This window comes from Mustelus asterias, chromosome 20 (assembly GCF_964213995.1).
Source record: "Mustelus asterias chromosome 20, sMusAst1.hap1.1, whole genome shotgun sequence".
Lineage (NCBI taxonomy): Eukaryota > Metazoa > Chordata > Chondrichthyes > Carcharhiniformes > Triakidae > Mustelus > Mustelus asterias.
Window position 1 is genome coordinate 72506472 of NC_135820.1, and position 14526 is coordinate 72520997.

The 14526-nt window shown below is 46.3% G+C and overlaps 1 protein-coding gene across 5 annotated transcripts in view; it reads right to left on the bottom strand.

Annotated features, from left to right (window-relative positions):
• The window catches only part of arhgap46b (Rho GTPase activating protein 46b), a 190472-nt gene that overhangs the window by 64976 nt on the left and 110970 nt on the right, over positions 1–14526 (bottom strand). The window lies entirely within an intron of this gene.

The window sequence follows — 14526 nt, forward strand, 5'->3', positions numbered from 1 at the left end:
TGTACAGAGATGACTGAGACGCATCAGTCATCCAAAATCAGACACAATCATCTTCCGCTCAGATGCTCCCAGTATATACAGTGGGCATATCTTACAGAGATATTCTCACTGTGATGGTGAATAAATAAATCAGAGGACAGAGCAGATGAATGTGTGGCTGGAGGAGATGGTGCTGGAGGTTTTAGATTCTTGGAAAAAAGGTACCATTACATGGCTGGTTGTATTCCATGGGCCACCAACTAGTGAACAAGATGCGGAGGAACAAAGTAAGAAAGTAGTTGCAACTATCTTTAATTATCTGTAACAGATTGGAAGAGTGAAAGGCAGAGAGGGGCAGGTGTCTCTAGAGTGTGTTCAGGAGATTATGCGGCAGTACATTTCCAATCCAAAGATGTGCGGGTTAGGTTGATTGGCCATGCAAAAAAAAAAAAATTGCCCTTGGTGTCCTGAGATGCGAAGGTTGGAGGGATTAGTGGGTAAATATGTAGGGATATGAGGGTAGGGCTTGGGTGGGATTGTGATCAGTGCAGACTCGATATGCCAAATGGCCTCTTTCTGTGATGTAGGGTTTCTATGATTCTATGAGAGGTCCATAAAATAATGAGGGGCATAGATCAGCTAGGTAGTCAACATCTTTTGCCAAAGGTAGGGGAGTCTAAAACTAGAGGGCACAGGTTTATGAGGTCCTAAAAGGATCTAGAGGGGCAATTTTTTCACAAAAGGGTCCAGAGGCGCAATTATTTTCACACAGAGGGTGGTACGTGTCTGGAATGAGATGCCAGAGGTAATAGTAGAGGTGGGTACAATTTTGTCTTTTAAAAAGCGTTTAGACAGTTACATGGGTAAGATGGGTATCGAGGAATATGGGCCAAACGCAGGCAATTGGGACGAGCTTAGGGGTTTAAAAAAAAAGGGCAGCATGGACAAATTGGCCAAAGGGCCTGTTTCCATGCTGTAAACCTCTATGACTCTACGTGGTCAACTCATGACCTTTCACATACAGAAGTCAGACAAAGATATTGAGGATTGAGATGTGAACAAATGATCTGATATTACTTCGTCATGTTGATGTGAAACCTGAAAAAAATGAACTAAAGTACAGCACTTGTTTGTGATCTATCACAGTGTCAAAACCTTTAATTTTATTCTTTCCTGGGATGTGGGCATCACTGGCAAGGCCAATATTTGTTGTCCAACTCTTAATGTCCTTGAGAAGGAAGTGGCAAGCCACCTTCTTGAACCACTGCAGTTCATCTGGTGTAGGTACATCCACTGTGCTGATGGAGAGGGTGTTCCAGTATTTTGATTCCATGACAATGAAGGAATGGCGATATAGGGCCGGCACGGCAGCACAATGGTTAGCACTGCTGTCTCACAGCTCCAGGGACCCGGATTCAATTCCAGCCTCAGGTCACTGTCTGTGTGGAGTTTGGACGTACTCCCCGTGTCTGCGTGGGTTTCCTCCAGGTGCTCCGGTTTCTTCCCACAGTGCAAAGATGTGGGGGTATGGTGGATTGGCCATGCTAAATTGACCCTGTCAGGGGGATTAGCAGGGTAAAGCAGGGTAGCACGGAAATAGGCCTAGGTGGGATTGTGGTCGGTGCAGACTCGATGGACCTCCTTCTGCACTGTAGGGATTCTATAGTTCCAAGTCACGACGGTGCGTTGCTTGGAGGGGAAACTGCAGATGGTGGTGTGACCATACATCCACTGCCCTTGTCCTTTTAGTCAGTACAGGTAGGAGGTTTGGAAGGTGCTATTGACGGAGCCTTGGTGAGTTGCTACAGTGCACCTTGAAGATGGTACACACTGCAGCCACTGTGCTTGGTGATGGGATGGAGTAAATGTTTAACGGTGGTGGACTAATAATGTTTGCTGGATTCAAGAGTGAAATCAACAAGCATTTTTTCTACCATAAAGAAGCAGAATAATCTGATCCTCTCAAGATGGAGACAGAGAGATGGTCAGGTACGGGAATCAAAGGATATGAAGCAAAAGTGGGAAAGCGCAGCTGGAGTGCCGATTAGCTGTGATCAAATGGAAAGGCAGAGAGCCATGGTGAGGGGCTGTATAGTGCTTTGCTCTTCAGAGCTCAGTCTGTTTACTGAAATCACTATTTGCTGAGCTCCAGGTGCAGTGTGTATTGACACAAGTCTCGAGAGGGGGGGCGGCGGGGGATGCTGGTTTCATTTCTTCCACTAACCTCCCTCCTTGAGACTCTTAATGTTTTAATTTTGATACTTAAGAAACATATTACACAAGAATTAAGGTTAATTCCATATAATTTGTCAACTGCATTGATGAAGTCTTTGGTTTCTGTTGAGTGCTGATGAGAAAGAGAGAAAACAGGAGAGAGGGAAAGAGAGCAAGGTCGAGAGGGAAAGGGAGAGAGAGAGAGAAAGGGAGAGAGAAAGGGAGAGAGAAAGGTAGAGAGAGAGAGAGAGAGAAAGGTAGAAAGAGAGAAAGGGAGAGAGAGAGAGAGAGAAAGGGAGAGAGAGAGAGAGAAAGGGAGAGGGAAAGAGAGAAAGGGAGAGAGAAAGGTAGAGAGAGAGAGAAAGGTAGAGAGAGAGAGAGAAAGGTAGAAAGAGAGAAAGGGAGAGGGAGAAAGAGAGAAAGGGAGTGAGAGAGGAGAGAGAGAGAAAGGAAGAGAGACAGAGAGAGGGAAAGAGAGAGGGAAAGCGTGAGAGAAAGAGAGTAAAATAAAAGAGAAAGGGAGAGAGAAACTAGCACAAAGTATTTACTGGGCACAACACAAGAGTGATACATGTTGAATTCCAAACATCACAGATGGAGACTGCATCTCCACGGTAACTGAGTTCCAGTGCTGTAGGGTTTAGCAACTCCCCCATGTAATTTTTAAATTACACAAACTAAGGAGTTGGGAGGGGAAGAACCCACACTAGACCAAAAATCTGAACCGCAATTCTTCACAACGGGTTAGCTTATTCTGTTAAAAATAGAGTTTGGTCGGGATTCTCTCCTGCACTAACTGACATACGTGTCCAGCAATGCGAGGGTTAAGCTCGCTCCAATTTCCTTTATGCTGCGGGTGACTATAGGATACAGCTCTGAGCATTCAGGGGCAGTGAGCACCTCCTGCGGGGTGCGGCACCGAGCTGGGGTAAGAAGCAGCGATAGCAGTGATGATGAAAGCACATGGGCGCGCCCAGCCATCCCAGTTCCACCTGTCTGCATCTCAGCTGGCAGCAGTTCAAACCGTTTCCATGGGACTCACCTGGAGCTTTCAATTCTGCCCAGATAAAAGAATGCTGAATTAATATTTTAAATTGTGTACCAAATCACTGTGCCAGACACACGCACAGATTTATTTACTGATTTTGTTCGTTCAGTTTTGGGGACTTGTTCATCACTGCCAAAGTTGGCATTTATTCATATAAACCCTACAGTGCAGAAGGAGGCCATTCGGCCCATCATGTCAGCACTGACAACAGTCCCACCAAGGCCCTATCCTCATAACACCATGCATTTACTCTGCTAATCCCTCTAACCTACTCATCCCGGGACACAAAGGGGCAATTTAGCATGGCCAATCAACCTAACCCACACATCTTTGGACTGTGGGAGGAAATCGGAGCACCCGGAGGAAACCCACGCAGACACGGGGAGAACGTGCAACCTCCACACAGACAGTGACCCAAGCCAGGAATTGAACCTGGGTCCCTGGTGCTGTGAGGCAGCAGTGCTAACCGCTGTGCCACCGTGCCGCCCCATTTATTGTCCTTGAGAAGATGGTGGTGAAGACGGGGTGACTTCTTGAAAACACTGCAGCTTGCCAAAGTTATGTAATACTTGCAACAGAGAAACAGGCCATTTGACCCAACTGGTCCATGCTGATACTCACATTCTACATTATCTTTTGTCATTTATATTAATGATTTGGATGAGAATATAGGAGGCATGGTTAGTAAGTTTTCAGATGACACCAATATTGGTGGCATAGTGGACAGTGAAGAAAGTTATCTCCAATTGCAACGGAATCTTGATCAATTGGGCCAGTGGGCTGACGAATGTCAGATGGAGTTTAATTTAGACAAATGCGAGGTGATGCATTTTGGTAGATTGAACCAAGGCAGGACTTACTCAGTTAATGGTAGGGCGTTGGGGAGAGTTACAGAACAAAGCGATCTAGGGGGACATGTTCATAGCTCCTTGAAAGTAGAGTCACAGGTGGACAGAGTGGTGAAGAAGGCATTCGGCATGCTTGGTTTCATCGGTCAGAACATTGAATACAGGAGTTGGAATGTCTTGTTGAAGTTGTACAAGAAATTGGTACGGCCACACTTGGAATACTGTGTGCAATTCTGGTCACACTATTATAGAAAGGATATTATTAAACTAGAAAGAGTGCAGAAGAGATTTACTAGGATGCTACCACGACTTGATGGTTTGAGTTATAAGGAGAGGCTGGATAGACTGGGACTTTTTTCTCTGTAGCGTAGGAGGCTGAGGGGTGATCTTATAGAGGCCTATAAAATAATGAGGGGCACAGATCAGCTAGATAGTCAATATCTTTTCCAAAAGGTAGGGGAGTCTAAAACTAGAGGGCATAGGTTTAAGGTGAGAGGGGAGAGATACAAAAGTGTCCAGAGGGGCAATTTTTTCACACAGAGGGTGGTAGGTGTCTAGAACAAGCTGCCTGAGGTAGTAGTAGAGGCGGGTACAATTTTGTCTTTTAAAAAACATTTAGATAGTTACATGGGTACGATGGGTATAGAGGGATGTGGGCCAAATGCAGGCAATTGGGATTAGCTAGGGGTTTTCAAAAAAAGGGCAGCATGGACACGTTGGGCCGAAGGGCCTGTTTCCATGCTGTAAACCTCTATGACTCAAAGAATCATAGAATCCCTACAATGCAGAAGGAGGCCATTCGGCCCATTGAGTTTGTACCAACAACAATCCCACCCAGGCCCTATCCCCATGCATTTACCCTAGCTAGTCCCCCTGACACTAAGGGCCAATTTAGCATGGCCAATCCACCTAACCCGCACACCTTCCTCCCATTCTACTTAATCACACCTCTTTCGGCATACCCTTCATTCCTTTCTCCCTCGTGCGTTACCGAGATGACCTGAAACGCAACCATGCCATTCACCACCACCATTCCAGAGGGTAACAAGCTCCACAAGCTAACCACTCTCTGGGTAAAGGTGTTTCTCTGAATTTCTTTTTCGATTTATTAGTGACCATCTTATATTAACGACATGTAATTTTCCACCAACAATTGAAAACATTTTCTCCTCCATCCACCTCATCAGACACCTTCACAAATTTAAATTAATCTTCTATTAGGTGACCCCCCTCTGCCTTCTTTCATTCCAGAGCAGAGTGCCCGGTCTTTCCTGATGCTTAAGAACTAGCGTTGGACTGGAGTCGTGTATAGGCCAGACTGGGCGGCACGGTGGCACAGTGGCTAGCACTGCTATCTCACAGTGACAGGGACCCGGGTTCAATTCCAGCCTCGGGTCACTGTCTGTGTGGAGTTTGCACATTCTCCCCGTGTCTGCGTGGGTTTCCTCCAGGTGGTCCGGTTTCCTCCCACAATCCAAAGATGTGCAATTTAGGCAGATTTGCTATGATAAATTGCCCCTTAGTGTCCCAAGATGTATAGGTTGGTGAGATTAACAGGATAAATGTATGGGGTTACGGGCGTAAGGCAGGAGTTGGGCCGAGGCAAAATACTCTGTTTCTTCAGAGGGAACTCTTCAAAATGCAGCAAATGAAAATACAACAAAACGTACTCCAACTTATAAATCAAAGAAAGGGTTTAATAAAGAAACTTCATTACTCCAAACTTGGGGCCTCGCCCTGGGCCACTCCAAGCTCCCCACAATTCTACATAGTTCCTCATTTATAGTGAATTGGCTGGTCAGCTGACTATGACATCACTCTGTTCCATGTTCCAATTGGTTCCATGGTTTACTAGGTCAGCTGACTCTTATACCTTGTTCCCATTGGTCACACTGCATCCAATACAAAGTTGTCACCGGTTACATTCTAACAGTTCTGTCGGAGAGTTGGTGCAGACTTAATGGGCTGAATGGCCTGCTTTTTGCACTGTCAAGATTCTATGATTCTGGATCAGGGCAGCAGATGGTCTTCCCCGAGCGGTGAGCAAACTGGGTTATGTTAGGCGGCGATCTAACAGAGCCACGCTCACTTTCTCTCCAACTGGCAGGGCTGGACCCTGGATTATTAACCCGGTCTTTGGACGACGAGTCCAATAATTCGATCACGACACTGCTGTACGCTATTGTCTGAGGCACAGTTAAAACCAAAGCGCTGGGACTTCCAGAGCTCTGGCTGAGATACGGAGGGATGGAAAACTCAAACTCTCCAATCACTTGCTTTGGGCTGGAACATTTAAACGAGAGCTTCAAATTCAGAAAATGAATATTGTTGATTTGGAATGATCTAAATTTACTGCACTCCCTGCCAGCAATTTGGCTCTCATGTTTTCATTGCATATGCTTACAGCAATTTTCCCAAGATATTGTTACCATAAGTATCTAATGCACTTTGCATTATATTTAAAAATGCCTTTCCCTGAAGGTGGTTAAGTATTTTCCATCACCAGACCAAATCCCTTCACAAAACAACACATCTTCTTTCCCCCAATTTAATACAACATCTCACAGTGACAGAATGGTTGACACTAATGACACATTCTCACTTGACAAGCTTAGCAAATATCTCTTTCTCCCTCAAACTATTTTAAATTGCCTTCCAGTCTTGCGCAAAAGCAGCATCTCAAGTTGTTTCACAACATGCTTCCACAGTGCATCAATGCCTTCAGCGCGTCCAGAATTGCAAGATATCTATAATCATGTGTCTGCGTGTGAGGAGTAAGAGAGGCTCGCAATCCTCCATGGACGGTCTGTGACAGCTTCAAGGAGCCCAGCAGAGTGGCACCTGCGAGAGGCGTGGGGGACAGACTGCTCGATTGGCCTCTTGCCAGAGTAAGTTACCGCAGCAAGCGGGAGCGGCTTCAGTGGGGAAGAAGGCACTCAACAACACATAGGGGACAAAAAAGATGCCACCTGGGGCTCTGCAAGTGGGTGATTCACTTTGAGAAGAAGGAAGAGAGCGCAAAACGCTGCACTCGGGCTCTGAAACGCTAAACAGAGCAGAAATGCAAACACACATTCCTCACACTAGGTTCATCAGATGGGTTACATGATGTTAGCTCCCAAAAGGTCGTGGCGGGCGCAGGTTGGAAAATCCAGCACTGCTAGCTGCAGGTTAATAATACATACAGAAACGTCAAGTCCTCCGATGCACGAGGTGTTGGTAAATCTCCAGGAGGAGCCGGCTACCTCCCACCAATACCTCGCGTCGTCATGGAGATGCAGTCCTGACAACAGATGCATGCTGAGATTTGCATCACTTTCCATAATTAACTGGCATTTTGCATCAACAGCTTCTGGTCTATGAGATTGGTTAGTGTCATCTTAAAGCTGCAGTCCTTCCCACAGACACCTCCCAGAGAATTGTAATCAAGGGATTTAGAAGTGTTTATTAAAATATCATGAAATGATTTGCCTATTCGCTATCTACTGAGATGATGTCTGTCAACAACCAACAATTTATTTTTTAAAGAAACTACACGCGGTTGAAACGGTTCAAGGTAGATTCCTGGTGAAATGGGACTGGACAGAACAGGGTGCTATGGCTTCAACTTTTGATAAACAATAATTGTTCAAAGCGATTTCTTCCTTTCCTTTCCCCTATTTCATCATTCCGCCTTCTGATCTCGAAGGCACCAAGTCCCTAAGTTGTATAGCGGCATGGTGTCACAGTGGTTAGCACTGCTGCCTCACAGCGCCAGGGACCGGGGTTCGATTCACGGCTTGAGTCACCGTCTGCATTAAATCCTGGTGAATTACATTTAAATTGCGTGCAAGTGGTTTGATTTTGAAAATTTAGTGAGGTTCTCAGTGATAATAGGCAGGATTTCCACTTGCTGATCCTCACACCATTGACACCATCATGATCCCAGTGGTTAGCACTGCTGCTTCACAGCGCCAGGGACCTGAGTTCAATTCCCATCTTGGGTCACTGTCTGTGTGGAGTCTGCACGTTCTCCCCGTATATGCGTGGGTTTCCTCCGGGTGCTCCGGTTTCCTCCCACAGTCTGAGGTCACGTACCAACCGACTATAGAATATAAAAGCAGAGATGTCTTGCTGCATCTGTACAGGGCATTGGTGAGGCCGCAGCTGGAATACTGTGTGCAGTATTGGTCCCCTTATTTGCGGAAGGATATATTGGCCTTGGAGGGAGTGCAGAGAAGGTTCACCAGGTTGATACCAGAGATGAGGGGTGTTGATTATGAGGAGAGACTGAGCAGATTGGGTTTGTATTTGTTGGAATTTAGAAGGCTGAGGGGGGATCTTATAGAGACCTATAAGATAATGAAGGGGCTGGATAGGGTAGAGATGGAGAGATTCTTTCCACTTAGAAAGGAAATTAGAACTAGAGGGCACAGCCTCAATATAAAGGGGGGTCAGTTTAGGACAGAGTTGAGGAGGAACTTCTTCTCTCAGAGGGTGGTGAATCTCTGGAATTCTCTGCCCACTGAAGTGGTGGAGGCTACCTCGTTGAATATGTTTAAATCACGGATAGATGGATTCCTGATCGGTAAGGGAATTAGGGATTATAGGGATCAGGCGGGTAAGTGGAACTGATCCACTTCAGATCAGCCATGATCTTATTGAATGGCGGGGCAGGCTCGAGGGGCTAGATGGCCTACTCCTGCTCCTATTTCTTATGTTCTTATGACTCAAGAACAGCTTCTTCCCTGCTGCTGTCCGACTCTTGAATGGACTTACCTTGCATTAAGTTGATCTTTCTCTATACCCTAGCTATGACTGTGACACTACATTCTGCACTCTCTCATTTCCTTCTATGAACGGTATGCTTTGTCTGTATAGCGCACAGAAACAATACTTTTCACTGTATGCTAATACATGTGACAATAATAAATCAAAATCAAATTAGTCCAAAGACGTGCTGGTTAGGGTGCATTGTAAGAAGTTTAACAACACCAGGTTAAAGTCCAACAGGTTTATTTGGTAGCAAAAGCCACACAAGCTTTTGGAGCTGCAAGCCACTCACCTGAAGAAGGGGCTTGCAGCTCCGAAAGCTTGTGTGGCTTTTGCTACCAAATAAACCTGTTGGACCTTAACCTGTTGTTAAACTTCTTACTGTGTTTACCCCAGTCCAACGCCGGCATCTCCACAGGGTGCATTGGCCGTGCTAAATTCTCCCTCAGTGTACCCGAACAGGCACCGGAGTGTGGCAACTAGGGGATTTTCACAGTAACTTCACTGCAGTGTTAATGTCAGCCTACTTGTGACAATAATAAATAAACTGATACTCAATGGCCACCATATCTACAGACCCTTCCACCTGTGGACCTGCAGAATGGGATCATGCTGTGTAGATTGAAGTTACAAATCTCACCATTTCTTTTGATGAAATTGGTATGAAAATTTCGATTTTACTGTGCGATTCAAGATTTCGCGAGATGCATGGAGAAACAGAAGTGCCAGCAACACATCCTCCAGCTATTAAAGCCCAGCATTATCGTAACAGCAACTCACATTTACATCGAATTTTTAATGTAAAAATGGCTCTGAAACAGTTCACACAGGTATCAGCAGAAAGTAGCTGGTGTGACAAAGGGGGTCAGAGCGAGTTTTAAGGAGAGTCATCTTGGAGGAAGAAAGTGGAGAGATGAGGATGAGCTGGGGAGAAGGTGAAGGCTTGCTCATCAATGCTGGGTGAAATGAGATCACAAAACTCTAAAACCAGCAGGTTTAACAGGAGGGATGGGGGTAGTGGAGGGAAGGAACTGCAGGTTACCAGAGGGGACAAAGCCATGAACAGATTTAAACATGAGTTTGAGGGTCTGACAGGATCACTACCCCAAAGTGCGGTGGATGCTGGGACAGTGAGTAAATTTAAGGAGGAGTTAGACAGATTTTTAATTGGTAATGGGTTGAAGGGTTATGGGGAGAAGGCATGAAAATGGGGATGAGGAGCACATCAGCCATGATCGAATGGCAGAGCAATGGGATGAATGGCCTAATTCTGCTCCTGTGTCTTATGAACTTACATTTGAGGCCGGGGAGTGGCAGGAACCAGCGCAGGTCAACAAGAACAGGGTGGCACAGTGGCACAAGGGTGGCACGGTGGCACAGTGGCTAGCACTGCTGCCTCACAGTGCCAGGCAGGAACCCGGGTTCGATTCCCAGCTTGGGTCACTGTTTGTGTGGAGTCTGCACGTTCTCCCCGTGTCTGCGTGGGTTTCCTCCGGGTGCTCCGGTTTCCTCCCACAGTCCAAAGATGTGCTGGTTAGGTGGATTGGTTACTCTAAATTGTCCCTTAATGTCAGGGGAGCTAGCTAGGGTAAATGCATGGGGTTATGGGGATAGGGTCTGGGTGGAATTGTGGTCGGTGCAGATTCGATGGGCCGAATGTCCTCTTTCTGCATGGTAGGATTCCATAAGTTCTATAAGAACAAATGTGCTGCCTGAGGGAGATGTAGTGCAGGATAAAATACATGGGGGCGAGCCTCAAACATTACATATTCAACCTTGGTGTTAAGATATTGCGGTCAGGGTAGGGCACGGAAATAAATCTCAATGGAGGAAAAATCGACTGTGATCAGTATCCAACATCATATCCCAGGCAAGGGCAGGGTCTTGCTCAGGTCTGTTGCCTCCATTGTTAAATTGCCACCCAATACTCCAGAAAGGCGACCATCTCAGAGTGATTCTCAAGTGGAAAAGTAGTGAAATGGTTTTTAAAGGAGAAAACAAACACAGGCGGACGCCCGCGCAAACAAACACAGGCGCGCGTGCCCGCGCAAACAAACACAGGCACACGTGCCCGCGCAAACAAACACAGGCGTGTGCCCGCGCAAACAAACACAGGCGCGCGTGCCCGCGCAAACAAACACAGGCACACGTGCCCGCGCAAACAAACACAGGCGCGCGCCCACGCAAACAAACACAGGCGCGCGTGCCCGCGCAAACAAACACAGGCACACGTGCCCGCGCAAACAAACACAGGCGCGTGCCCGCGCAAACAAACACAGGCGCGCGCCCGCGCAAACAAACACAGGCGCGCGCCCGCGCAAACAAACACAGGCGCGCGTGCCCGCGCAAACAAACACAGGCGCGTGCCCGCGCAAACAAACACAGGCGCGCGCCCGCGCAAACAAACACAGGCGCGTGCCCGCGCAAACAAACACAGGCGCGCGCCCGCGCAAACAAACACAGGCGCGTGCCCGCGCAAACAAACACAGGCGCGCGCCCGCGCAAACACAGGCGCGCGCCCGCGCAAACAAACACAGGCGCGCGCACGCCCCCACACAAACAAACAGGCGCACGTGCCCGCATAAACAAACACAGGTGCACACACACACACAAACAAACACAGACGCACACACACACACACACACCGACCCACACAGAGTAATTACATAAGTCTGTTTAATATAAGTACTGATCGCTGATCCAATATTTAACAGATTTGTTAAATTCATCTGCCACCGTTGCCCTTTGTTCACATGAGCAGATGGCTATTTAAGCTAGGCCAAGCATCCCTGCATTTTTCATACTCTGGCACTGGGTCCCGATCACAAACTTGGCTCAAGTTCTCAGTGGAAAGCTTACAGACGTCATTTTCAGATACTGACTTAGTGAAAGGGATGATGTGGAGATGCCAGCGTTGGACTGGGGTAAACACAGTAAGAAGTTTCACAACACCAGGTTAAAGTCCAACAGGTTTATTTGGTAGCACAAGCCACTAGCTTTTGGAGCGCTGCCCCTTCATTGGGTGAGTGGGAGTTCAGTTCACAAACAGGGCATATAAAGACACAAACTCAATTTACAAAATAATGGTTGTAATAAAATAAAATAATAAACCATTATTTTGTAAATTGAGTTTGTGTCTTTATATGCCCTGCTTGTGAACAGAACTCCCACTAACCTGACAAAGGAGCAGCGCTCCGAAAGCTTGTGGCTTTTGCTACCAAATAAACCTGTTGGACTTTAACCTGGTGTTGTGAGACTTCTTTCAGGGTGTTGAACAGTGTTCATGTTCTGTGGAAAATAGAGTGCCTGGGTTTTTTATGCAAAACACACATAAGAAATTCCTATTTAGCATTTTCCTGTTAAAGTACCCCAGCCCCGGAAGCAGCGTATAATAGGAAGTAAATGTAGGTAATCCAGGATATTTATGGAATGTTTGTGTTGTTTCCGGAAGTGAAACAGAAGATTGTTTTGTAATTTCATAATGCAAAGAGAGTCCAACGCCGGCATCTCCACATCACAACACCCTGAAGCCATTGGAGATTTTTGTTTTCATAGTCATCAACCCAAGGTCATTGGAATTTGTTTTTTTCATTGCATTCACCAATGGGAAGTCACTGGGATTTGGGGGTTTCGCTGGACTCGATGTGAGGGCAGTGGAACATTCTGTTTTGTTTACATAATTACAGTGAGTCTCTAGCACAGAAACAGGAAAATCATCCAACCGGCTCGACACAAACCTCCTCCCACTCCTCTTCACCGAACTCCATTGTCACACCCTTCTATCGGAATCAAAGAATGGGTGCAGCATAGGAGGCCATTCAGTCCATCGTGGCTGCCCTGGCTCTCCAAAGGGGCAATTCATCCAGTGACATTCCGCCACTTTCTCCGTGTAATCCTGCACTGGTCAAGAGCTTCAAGATTTTAGGTGTCCAGATTACCAACAACCTTTCCTGGTCCCTCCATGCGGACACTATAGTTAAGAAAGCCCACCAACGCCTCTACTTTCTCAGGAGACTAAGGAAATTTGGCATGGCCACAATAACTTTCACCTACTTCTACAGATATACTATAGGTGTATCACAGCTTGGTATGGCTCCTGCTCTGTCCAAGACCAGAAGAAATTACAAAGGGTCATGAATGAAGCCCAGTCCATCACGCAAACCTGCCTCCCATCCATTGACACTGTCTACACTTTCCGCTGCCTCGGAAAAGCAGCCAGCATAATCAAGGACTCCACACACCTGGACATTCTCTCTTCCACCTTCTTCCATTGGGAAAAAGATACAAAAGTCTGAGGTCACGTACCAACCGACTCAAGAACAGCTTCTTCCCTGCTGCTGTCAGACTTTTGAATGGACTTACCTTGCATTAAGTTGTTCTTGCTCTACACCCTAGCTATGACTGTAACACTACATTCTGCACTCTCTCCTTTCCTTCACTATGAACAGTATGCTTTGTCTGTATAGTGCGCAAGAAAAAATACTTTTCACTGTATACTAATACATGTGACAATAATAAATCAAATTTTCAAATAATAATCCAATTTTCCTTTGCATACTTTGATTGAATTTACCACATAGCATTCCAGATCCTAGACATTCGCTGTGCGAAAACATGGTGCCCTCATGCGTCCGTTGCTTTTTTTTGCCAATTACCTTAAATCTTTCCTGTCTGGATCTCAATCCTTCCATAGTTTCTCCCCATCTACTTTGTCTAGACCACTCATGATTTGGAATATCTCCATCAAATCTTCTCACAGCCTTCTCTTCTCAAAGCAAGATGGTTGCAGCCTACAAACATAACTGATGTTCCTCATTCCTGGAACCATTCTCATGAATCTTTTCTGCACCCTCTCTAATGCTTTCACACCCTTCCTAAAATTTGACACCCAGAATTGGATGCGATACTTTAGTTTATGCCAAACCAATGTTTCATACAAGTCTAACATAATCATAGAATCATAGACACCCTACAGTACAGAAAGAGGCCATTCGGCCCATCGAGTCTGCACCGACCACAATCCCACCCAGGCCCTACCCCCCATATCCCTACATATTTACCCACTAATCCCTCTAACCTACACATCTCAGGACACTAAGGGGCAATTTTTAGCATGGCCAATCAACCTAACCCGCACATCTTTGGACTGTGGGAGGAAACCGGAGCACCCGGAGGAAACCCACACAGACACGAGGAGAATGTGCAAACTCCACACAGACAGTGACCCAAGCCAGGAATCGAACCCAGGTCCCTGGAGCTGTGAAGCAGCAGTGCTAACCACTGTGCCACCCACATCCAAATTAATAAAGCATATAGCATCCTAGGCTTTATCAATAAGGGCAGAGAGTACAAAAGTAAGGAATATATGTTAAGCTTGTAAAGAACACTGGTTTGGCCTCAACATTAATATAGCCAAGGAGGCTGCAGGCTTTATTAACTTCTACCTCAATCGGCCATCTTCAATGATTGATGTTCATACACACTCTGCTCCCTCGCACTTCTCTGCATTCAATTTCATCCCGTTTCAACTTATGTCTTTTTGAAGTTCTACGGTACCTTCCTCACAGTTCAAAATACTTCTAAGTTTTGTTTTGCCTGCATTGGGCAGCACGGTGGCACAGTGGTTGGCACTGTTACCTCACAGTGCCAGGGACCTGGGTTCAATTCCCGGCTCGCGTCACTGTG